Source organism: Ambystoma mexicanum, chromosome 8, assembly GCF_040938575.1.
Source record: "Ambystoma mexicanum isolate Mex_15411 chromosome 8, UKY_AmexF1_1, whole genome shotgun sequence".
In the NCBI taxonomy this organism is placed as follows: Eukaryota; Metazoa; Chordata; class Amphibia; order Caudata; family Ambystomatidae; genus Ambystoma; species Ambystoma mexicanum.
This window is the reverse complement of record NC_090929.1, coordinates 242,215,095-242,227,341: the sequence shown is the minus strand read 5'-3', so window position 1 is coordinate 242,227,341 and position 12,247 is coordinate 242,215,095.

Sequence of the window (12,247 nt, the reverse complement as noted above, 5' to 3'; positions counted from 1 at the left end):
TGTGTTCTATATAGTCTGTTTTTGAAGCTGTTGATTCATAATCATATATGTGTCTTTGTTAGGAACTTACTTATATGAACTCATAACTTTATTTCAATAGAATTGTCTGAGGTCTGGATTCCAGTACACCTCTAGCTGCGATAAAAATGGAGCAAGGTGGACTAAGGGTACTACATGGTGGCATTTAGACCGTCTCTGTTTATAACCAGTCAGATAGGATTCAGCAAGTTAAGCTTGGGGCGTGCGGACCCCTGACATCTTCCTTTTTTCTCTAACAGTATTCATCGAAGGCTATCTCAAATCCACCTGTAGTACATATTGGAAACATTTAACAGAACAAATGTGCCTATTAAACTCAGGAGTACTATGTTTACTATTAAAATACACATAATGTTTCTGTGAAGGGCTATCTTTGAATATAGCTATTTTAGTCAGGCAATGACTATACCATGCTAAACTGGTTGCAATGGAGGGATTAGAGAGCATATATATGTCAGGGCTTTGGTGTTGACGATTGGTTCCTGGTAGCAATAGACCTCACAGACAGGTTCTCACAGTCCCTGCGTGTGAGCCCTAAGGCCCCAAACACAGCATTTGGTACATGTAAGATGCTATTTGGTGGTTTCACTGGCCAACAATTTCTGGATGGAGCTGTTAAGTACTTTGTTTTGCCTATGTATAGGGCCTGAAGGTAGTCATGCAGCAGCTCCTGTAGGTTTCTTTTGCTCCTAGAACAGCTTTAGATAGATTTACCGGACAAAACACACACATGCACATCACAAGAGAAGTTTTACAGGAGGCTGGGTGATGTTTTCAACATTGTGCGGCATGGGGATGCAGGCCATTATAGCAATAGCATTCCGGTAAAGAAGAACTCTTTATAGTGGAGCATCAGAAGAGGGTGATGTGAGGGTGGTGTGATTCTGGAAATGCATTGGAGTGACAGGGACTCTATGTCCGTGTCCTATGCCTTCTTATTCTGTGTGCTCTGCTTCTTTTCTGCACAGGAGTCTAGCTTGGACCCCTGGTAGTGCAGATCTTCATTGTGTTCTTTGTGGACAACCATGGGTAGAGGTAACAATGTGTATTACTAGTGTTTTGGGCACATGTGTATTGCCCACAGAGCAGGGTATGGGTTGGTGGCAGCTACATGAAGATGTGAAAGTGTCTCTAGGCATCCTCACTTTTTGGGATACCTAGGCCCTGCCATAGGAATCAATGGATTCCTACACACAGGAAAAATGGCCACTGGTGGCCTTTTGGTTTCCTTGGTCTTACTGCCTTTTTTCACAAAGCCCTGAAAGGCCCTGGCTCCTGTACCATGAATGGTTGTTGGCTGGAAGGCCGATGTATATCGCTCCGGGGCTGCCTCCTGCCAGAATGGCTGGAGCCTTCCCAGGGGTTGCTTGTTTTGGGTACACCCTTGGGGTGGAGCCTACCTGAATGGAGTGAGTAGTCAATATGCATTCTGTGTTGTTAGTGTCAGCTTTCGGTTGTGTGACCCAATGCCTGCCCAGAATGAAACTGGAATGAATGCAGTGTAGTGTACTGAATGGCTTGGGAGTAACCCCCAATCCACGCGCTGTGTTGTGGGTGTCTGGCTTCGGGTAAATAGCCTGCATGGCTGTGAACCTGATTGGGTGCTGCCTGCAAGAATGCATTTGTCTGTGATTAGCTGGCTTAGCCTGGCTCAACCTGAGTGAATGGGGAGTGTTTTGTATAAAGGGGGCCTCAAACTCACTGCCTTGTCAGAATCTGTAACAAGAAACCTAGAGCGAAAGCTGAAGGCATCTTAAGCTTGCATCCTGGAATCCAGATGGAGGAAGAAGTCTGCGGCTGCATCTCTTCATCTAATCTGAAAGCTGCCATGCTTTTTCAAGGACTGAACCAGAGAGGAGCTGACTAGGTGACCTCTTCCCATAGCTACGAGGGGATATTTTGCAACTGCTGCTCTTCACCCAAAGTGTCCTGGAAGCCAGGACTGTGAGCCTGCCATCCAGAGACAGGATCTTCGCGGATTCAGAAGAGGAGTACCTGAACGTCTTGAAGCCAAGAAGTTCATCTGTGTTGCCCACGGTCTGCCAAGAGTTTGTGACAGATGGAGATCAGGCTGCTGAGTATCCTCCAGAAGAGAGGGTACTCTGGTATAGTGCTACTTGACACCCAGAGCTGCGAAAGTTCCAAATCATTGAAGAATCTTACAAGGTTCATCCCTGCCACAACATCTGTCCACTTGTCCATGCCAGAGAATGTCCAGGGTGGGTGCCTGCAATGAAATGTCCGCTGGTGGGTTTCCAGCAACTAAAATCCAAAGAAGACGTCCTGAGTGTCTACACCTAGTGAGAGTCTGCAGGCCAGTCCAGTGGTTGTGTTCAAGTAGCCAGAAACCATCCAGTGGTCCATGGTGTGGCTGCAGCACTGAAGAACCAGAAAGACAGTAAACTGTGAAATCCCAAACCCAACAGCTACTTCTAGCACTGCACCCGCTGCCACCGAAAATCATCCAAGACCACGAAGGATTGTACCTTCTTTTTCCTGGCCTTGGACAGGGCCACATCAGGTTACACCTTTGTGGGACAACTACAGCCAGAGTAATGACCAGCTAACGGACGGCACTTTGAAGACTGATAGTACTGCCTTTCGGAATTTGCTTGGTTCCCGTCTTCTTCTTGACATCGACATCCCAGCATCTCCTTCTTCCACAGGGGCTCCATCCTCAAGGGGTCTCATCAATTAAAGCCAGGAAACTCCAACACTTTGCCTGGCAAGGCACCCGAGGTACTGTGATGGGGAAGAGCATCTTCCATCCTCAGGATTCATCCAGGGGTACCAGATTCACCTTGGATCCTGTTCTCCTGGGGCTTCCCAGGTACTTTGGGCGTAGTGAGATTTGTAGAAAGAGAAGCAGACTATAACTAAAAAAAGTTTACTGGACTGTAGTATAAAAAATAAAGTACACCTTATCTTTTCCTTATAGGTTTGCCAGGTGAGGGGATCCTCACACAGTATTGGATATCTACTATAAAGAAAGCATTCTGCCAATGCTCCTAATATAACCTGCCTTCCTAGAGTAATATATGAAGTTACACTTCGCTTAGAATTCTCATGATTTTTAATAACTGTCAGCAGTTGGAGCATTTTTGCTGAATCTAAGTATATTGCAGTAAAACATAAAGTGAATATTATTGATATTATCTCGGATGAGTACAAAGTTTTCTTTTTGTGTATATATTTACCCAAACCCTGTTTTATATAAAGGGTCTGTGTTAGCACATAACAGTGTAGACATTCTTTAGTAGGCACTTGGGGATTCACTGACCCTAAGAACCAGACTGCATCACCTCCTGATAGTCTCAGCCTGGCTGCTCGTCCAATGTTACCAATTGAGAGACTTGGATGGGGTACCATGTGCTTCTTCCCCAACTGTATAGGCGGCAGAAATACAGATAACCCCCTAGATTCTTAATAGGTGGTTCAGTCATTTAATCAGAGTCTTCGGTAGTGGGGTTATTAGTCTCCGTTCAGCTTCCTGGGTACATCAGTGTCAGTGCTCTCCTCTTGTTGTGCTGAAGATCCGAGCGGTGATGAGGTTGAGCAAGGTTTTCAGATGGGACATGCATCAAGGCTTGTGACAAAGGTGGTCCCACAGAGTCAAGGTGAGTCAGCACCTTCATTGAAGTCACTTGTGGCTTCTTCACATCTTCACGTCAGGCCAACATCCTTTTATGCATCTAAAGAATCACCAAAAGTTCATACAATTAACTGAAACAGTCCACCCATTTAGATGGGGGATTTCAGGGACCATGAGAGACCCAAACCCAATTCAAGAGGTAATAATCATTGAAGTATTTTGGAAGCCACTCAATTGGTGGTGGCCTCTTCTTTATGGGCAAATTCCATCTGAGGCTGCACCACTGAATTCAGACACTGTGCTCAATGTTCACACCTCCCTGGAACTGAGTTGGAAGAGCCTTGTGCAGGCTTGTTCAAATGCCATCCTACACACAACAACATTGTTGAGATGCAAGCCTCTGTTCTCAATTTCACATGGTGTTCACTATTAAATGCACCTTCTCGAATCGAGAAAAGACTGCCACCAACCAGCGAACCCCTGAGCAAGAGCCGCATGAGCATATCTTTTTTTTTTTTTTTACTGATTTCCTTACCTTGGATTGGGGTTCATGGGGGCAATGCTATCAGAACCAGTCAAGGAAGAAACTGATAAGCACATGCATAACATGCTGGAATTAAAGTTTACTGTGTTAAGTTTGGCATCAGGCACAGTTAACCCCAAGTCCCAAGGTCAACGTGAAAATCATATTCAACGTGACTTCTAGCTTGGGTCCCTTAAATAATTGTCCACTGTGTGTTTCCTTTGTGTTCAGATATTGGAGGTGTCCACAGTGAGTTCATTTTTAGTTGTGCCTATTACATGGAGCTGAGAGTGCTACCTTTAAGCCAAAATTATTGTCATTAACATAAGAGCATCAAATAGGGGTTTGAATGAGGCTCTCTAATGCTTTTCAATGCAGATGACATGTGAGGATGGATTTGTATTGTTTGGATATGTGTCCCACCCATTTAACGCCCATCTCTAAGTCAAATCTAAATGATTTCCTTCCTATTCCCATCCAATCCACCTTAAACCACAACCCCTTTTTGCACTCTTTACCCTGTTTTTTTTTTTTTCTCCCCAAGGCAGCAGCCATTTTCTCATTGACCACAAAGCCGGCTGCATTATGGGGACAGAGGCGAGCATGCCCATGTAACAGATGTAAGATTGTGTATACTCATCTCACACAGTGGCGCATGCGCAATCAGGCACTTTCCTTCTCCTGGCTGTGTCTTTGTTGGCTGTGTGTGTCTCACCGGTTCCAGTGATGATTGGAGAAGGCAGAAGAAGAGGGGGCTATGGCACATCTGAATGAGGCGGTGTTGGATCTATTGCCCAACATTCAGGTCCCAAAGGACGGCAACTGTGTGAACAGTGATGAGTGTGCATTCTGCTTCGACACACCATTAAAAACAAATCCCCCTTCTTTGTTTCCTTGCACCCCCTCCCACTTTAACAGCGCCTCAGTCGAGAGGCATCTGGGAACATGTAGTTTAAAAAATACTTGGAAAAGAATTATCATGACACACACCAACTATTGTTGCAGTGTGTCAAACCGGTGTTAGTGCCCCTCTCTGAGGATGTCTCAAAAGGGACTTCTGAGTATTTCAGTGACTTCTATCAAATGTTCCCTAATTATCTAAATCAACAGACTTGGGAATTGTGGGCACTGTAAATAGACTAAGGGCCTGATTCATGGACTGTTTTCCTATGGGATTGGGCCATTATAAAACACTTCCATGAAACAGGCACTAAGAGTCCACAACTTATGGACACTCCCATCCCATGCATAGTTATATGTAATGAAGAAAGACTTCAATCAATTGTTACATCTGTTTCTTTTAACTTGATAACCAATTATTACAATACCAATTTGCTTTCAAATTAAAATGATAAAAATCACAAAAGATGTTCTAAACAAAGAGCTTTACACGTTCCGAGAATTCCATCTCTTCTTGGGGAGCAAAACAATATAATTCATCCTCAGTTTTCACCTTAGTTTCTGCAAAGAAATTCAAAAAAGTGTATTTCAGAAATTGAGGCCTTGTATCTATATTAGGACTACAGTTTTGGGAAGTGTACAATTTCTACATATTCATACTTCACTTATTTTTTCTTAACGGTGTGAACAGTTGGTATGCTTCTTTTTATATTCCCAAAAATGTAGAGGATAACAGAACAAGTCACCTGTAAAGAATTAGAAGTCCTAAGTAGTTGCAATATAATAGACATATAGCTGATAAACCTGAAGGTGTTGCAAGACTGATCTAAAAGTATTGTGGTATTAAGTTTACCTTCAGGCGTTTTGTTGCAGCACCTAGTGGCACGATATCCATTCAGATTCTACGATTCTTGGTTGGCTTCTTTATGCGAGAAAGTAGTTATCAGGTCCTTACATTTTTCTTAGGCAAGCCTCCCTGTGGGTGTGGCAAATCTATGTTGCAGATTTAGATATTTAATTTACTTCTGCCTATACTCACGTGGACTTTTAATGTGTTGTCATTCGTTTTGGCCTCAACTAGGGTCGAAGTTATATTGGGAATACTATTCCACTGCTTATAGCTTTGATTTGTAACTGTTAAAACAAACTTTAAAATGAACGCAGTATTAGTTTCACATAGTCATCATCTTGAACTGTCTTTGTTACATTCCTTAGACAGTCAGTAGTATGTAAGTAGGACTTACATTTTCATGGTCATCTGTGTACCAAATCCCTCATTATAGCTTTGAGCAGCAGTGGTGAAATACAAAATTGTATCCCTCTGTCTTCGGTGTCTGCATATGGCTGTAAGAAAAGCGGATGTAGCATTCAGAGCATGTCTCACAATGATAAATATCGGTCTGTCACTAGTCTCTTAAATAAAGAGGTATATGTACTTACGTTTTAGGCGGTCCTGTCATTACAATCTTTTATATTTAATCGGGGACTGTGTGTACATATGTCTTAATTTCAAAGCTGTGTGGATTGTCCGCCTGCCGTGATGTTAACCGTTGCTAGGTGACGGTTGTGTTTTTATGGAACAGGATGACTTTGTGTCATTGCGTGAGCTCCTTTCAGGGCATTATGGGGATTGGAGTTCTAAAGTCCTAAAACCTTGATGTGTTGGCACTTCTTATAATCTAAATATATGTTGCAAGCATATGTAATAAAATATAATTATAACTAGCTCTGGAGTTTCATTATATTCCTCATCTGACTCCATCATGATTAGTATCTCATTTCCTCTGTATTTCTGATATCTTAAATAGAGTGTACAAGTAGTTCACGATACATATGATAGTGATTGTCCACCTTAATTCCTGCAGTCACAAAGTGAAACATAAAGGGTCATCGAGGTTTCTAGATGGAACTATTGATTTAACCCAAATCTTACTCTTAATGAGATATGTTCTACAAAGCACTGTTGCATACAGCATTTACAACTTTGCTATTGAGGATCACATATGGAATATATTCCGTATTTGTTTATATGATGCCAATGTTCTATATGATAAGTCTCATTGAGGTATACTGTTAAAATTGTTGTTTATATAATCATAATGTTCAATATATTGGGTCTAAAAGATGGCTGTTGTATATCTGTATATTCTATTATTTGTTGTGGTCCTAAGAAAGGTGCGAGGGAGAATTCCTCATTCATGCCTCAGTTAGTGTACCCAAAACATATCTCTTCGAGCCATTATCTCATTCATGTTACCATCTCTTGGTGGTCTTTTTATTGTCTCCAAAATTACAAACTTGAGTTGAGTCAGATAATGTTTGTTTTTAGATCAAAATGTCTATAGACAGGTGATTTCACATTCTTGGTTTGTATGTTTGATTTGTGTTCATTGAGTCTCTCTTTCATCTTCCATGTTGTTTGGCCTACATAGTCTTGGCCGCACGGGCAAATCAGTCCATGGATAACAAATTTGCTATCTCATGTGGCGGAGTTATGTAGTTTGATTTTCTGTCCTGTGTATAAGTGTCTGATGGTGCATCCTTTCTGTATATTGTTGCAATGGCAACAGTGACGGCAAAGGAATGTTCCTTCTTAGGTTTGTTGATATATAGCTGTTTCTTCTTTTCAACCCTTTCTGCCTTGACCAGGAAATCTCTCAGATTTGTTCCTCTTGTGTATGCCATTAGTTGTGGTTTGGGGAATATTTTGCATAGTTGTGGATCCAGTCTGGTAATGTTCCAGTTCTTACTGAGTATTCTGGATATCTGCATGCTTTGTTGCGAAAATGTTGTCAAATAAATGAGGGGAGGATCTTTCTACAATCAGGTAAGTGGTGTAAGTAGACTTGGACGGTCTTGTGTTTGACTCTTCATGATGGCTTTCTCAAGTACATTTCCTGGGAATCCTCTCTGTCTGAATCTCCGGATTTGATTATCAGCTTCTACTTTGTATCTGGTATCCTCCAACACTATCCTTCTGATTCTTAATAGTTGACTCAGGGGAAGGTTATTCTTCTGGTGTTGGGGATGGTGGCTTGTATAATGTAGACTGTTATTCACATCAGTAGGTTTCCTAAATATTGTTGTGTTTATTCTATTGTTGGTATACATTTTACATCAAGAAAATGTACATCTGGAGTTCCAACTTCTAATGTGAATTGGATGCTTGGGTTAAGGCTGTTTAGATAATTCAGGAAAGTTGTTAATTCTTCTTTTGGTCCCTTCCAGATTCCAAAAATGTTATTGGTGTACCTCCTCCTCAATGTGTTTGACCACGTGGGTTGATTAAGGATGTGTTCTGTTTCAAAGTAAAACATGACGATGTTGGCATAGGCTGGCACCATTACTGAGTCCATAGAGGTGCCTGAGTTTTGAAGATAGAATTGGTAGTTGAATCTAAAAAAGTTGCCATAAAGAATAATTTTGGCTAGTTCAATTGCAAAGACTTTACTTGATTGAAAATATCCTTGTTGGAGTAATAGCCATTCTAGTGCCTCAAGTCCTTCTCCACGTGGTATAGAGATACATAGGCTTTGGACACATAGGGTAAATTGTGTCCAATTGTCCTCAATGTGTTCTATTTCCTTGAGTATATTCAAAAAGTGTGTTGTGTCTCGCAAATATGTTGTTTTGTTTTGTACTAAAGGTTGTAAAAGTTTGTCTAGGTAATTAGAAATGAGATTGCTCAGAAATTACATGCCCACACCCTGGCCCAATATTACAAATCCCAACGGATCCCTTGTGGGCTTCGAGTATAATCACGACCAACTCTTTGACGAGAAAACGGCAAATTTGTACTCAGATGGGAACGCATTCTCAATAAATGCTCATTAGATCTCAGACTTCTGACTATAGAAGAATTGGCCTCATCTCTACCAAAAATAGAGACACAAAAATCACAGAATTAAAAGAACAACTGTCGGATCTTATATCTTCTGAAGAGCTCAAGACCATACTTCGGGATACAGACAGAAAACTAGTGTCCTATAAAGGGAAATAGAACAAAGAAAGATCATAAAGTTCCATCAGGATACATTAGACTACTCACTTGACATAGTATATATGTGGCAAGACATTTACCAACAAAACCAACAACCATTCACGAAAAAACCACCACAGAGAGCCCCAAGAAAAGACAGCAAATGTACTGCACCCTCAAGTTATACCTCAAGTAGCAGTAAGGAAACCATACCTGAAATCCCCACAACCTCAAACTGGAATACTCAAATTCCAGTAACAGACACCCAAATAATCAATGAGTCACATCCTTTTTTAGACAAAGGAAGACCAGGAGAGGAAACAAGGAAACTAAGAGGAAAAAAGAAAACACCAACTTAATTATTAACATCTCTATAAATACTTTATCCAAACAACAGATAGAACTTCTCAGTCTAGGATTACCTTTTGTAACAACAAATAACTCTAACCTATCTAAAGAAGAAATTAACATAGCGAAACTCACAAGGAAAATTAAACTGAAACTTTTCTTTGATTCTATTCCACCAAACCAAGAAAGATCCCTTTCATTTGCCACTATGGAAATGAAAGCAAATGTAACCCCACAATTTGACATTCTGCATTAGATCTTTTTGAAAGGTGATAAAAGTCATCAAATTTGCCAATTTAAGAAAACATAACTTATGTAAACTCCAACATAAGCTACTGAAACAACTCTCAGAAGACAAGACGATTGAAATTAAACCAGCTGATAAAGGTGGCACAATTGTAATAATGGATTCAGATTTTTATAAAAAAACAGCTGTCTAAAACTTCTACAGGACAGTGACACCTATATTTCCATGGATCAGGATCCCACTACTAGCATTCAAGAAATGATTGAGGAGGTAAACAATAAAGCACACATAGAAGAATGGGTAAGAGACAAAACCAAAGAATTTCTGATAAATAAGACAGTGATTACTCCAGTATTCTATGGACTCCAAAAGGTGCATACAAATTGTACAAATCCACCATTCAGACCGATAGTAGCGGCAACAGAAAGTATTTTCAACCCTCTATCCAAATACCTAGACAAACTTTGGTATAACATATTTGTGAGCCATAACACACTTTTTTGAATATACTCAAGGAAATAGAACACATTGAGGATAATTGGACACTATATACCCTAGATGCCAAAGCCTATAAAACTCTATACCAAATTGCTATTACTCCAACAAGAATATTTTCAATCAAGTAAAATCTTCGCAATTGATCTAGCCAAAATTATTCTTTATAACAACGTTTTTTTTAGATTCAACGACCAATTCTATCTTCAAGTCTCAGGCACCTCTGTGGGCTCAGCAATGGTGCCAGCCTTTGCCAACATCATCATGTGTTACTTTGAAACAGAACATATCCTTAATCAACTTACATGGTCAAATAAAATGACCATATGGAGGAGGTACATCAATGACATTTTTGGAATCTGGAAGGGACCAAAAGAAGAATTAACAACTTTCCTCTAAACATCTGTAACCCAAGAATCCAATTCACATTGGAAACTGGAACTTCAGCTGTACATTTTCTTGATGTAAAAATTATACCAACAATGGACTAAACACATCAATATTTAGGAAACCTACTGATGTGAATAACAGTGTACATTATACAAGCCACCATCCCCAACACCTGAAGAATAACCTTCCCTTTAGTCAACTATTAAGAATCAGAAGGATAGTGTCGGAGGAATCCAGATACAAAGTAGCAGTGGATGATCAAATCCTGAGATTCAGACAGAGAGGATTCCCAGGAAATGTACTTGAGAAAGCCATCATGAAGAGTCAAATACAAGACTGCCCAAGGCTACTTACACCACTTACCAGATTGAAGAAAGATCCTCCCCTCATTTATTTGACAACATTTTTGCAACAAAGCATGCAGATATCCAGAACATTCCGTAAGAACTGGAAAATTACCAGACTGGTTTGACAACTGTGCAAACTATTCCCAAAACTACCACTAATGGCATACACAATGGGAAAACATCTGAGAGATTCCCTGGCAGAAATAGTTGAAAAGAAGAAGTATATATCAACAAACCTAAACATGGAACATTCCCTTGCCTTCACTGTTGCCATTCCAACAATGCACAGAAGGAAGACACTATCAGACACGCATACACAGGGCAAAAGAAATCAAACTACATAACTTTGCCACATGCAATAGTAAATTTGTTATCTACGGACTGATTTGCCCGTGCGGCCAATACTATGTAGGCCAAACAACAAGGAAGATAAAAGAGCGACTCAGCGAACACAAATCAAACATACAAACCCCTGTCCTGTTACCCTCTACATTTTTTAGAATCTAAAAAGAAGCATATTGACTGTTCACACTGTTAAGAAGAAATAGGTGAAGTATGAATATCTAGAAATTGTACACTTCCCAAAACTGTAGTCCTAATATTTTTATTTAACATTTATAAAGGGCTCACACAGCCCACAGGCATCGAGGCGCTGTTACAGGAAATGTTTGTTTTTCTTAGTTGTGTAATTGTGTTGTTTTTTTGTCTTAGTTACGTATTTATAATGCGCTTAAACACCCAGAGGTTTCTAAGCGCGGACCCGGGGATCGAACCTGTTGTTGCTTCGTGTCGTCTTGCTTCCAAGACGCGCACGCTGCCGCTGAGCTATCCTCCCGGGACAATATAGATACAAGGCCTCAATTTCTGACACACTCTTTTTTGAATTTCTTTGTAGAAACTAAGTTGAAAACTGAGGATGAATTATATTTTGTTGCTCCCCAAGAAGAGATGGAATTTTCGAAACACATAGAACTCTTTGTTTAGAACTTCTTATGTTATTTGTATAATTGTAATTTGAATGTAAATTGGTACTGTAACCCGTTTTGGTTTTGCAATAATGAGTTGGTGTAATATTGAATTTCCTACTTGCTCATGTTTGCTCTAAGTAAAAATATTGACTGTACACAGAAAGCAACACACGTATAAAGTCTGTTCATTATATTAACAAAACTGGTTATCAAGGTAAAAGAAACAGATTTAACAATCGATTGAAGTCATTCTTCATTATATATAGGTGTGCATGGGACGGGAGTGACCATAAGTTGTGGACACTTAGTCTATTTCCAATATACAAAGTGACTTTTTATGCCAGAGTCACATATTTCTCCCGTGCAGCCTGAATAGAGTGAAACACTTTCCTAATCGGAATTTACCTATAATTAGCCTC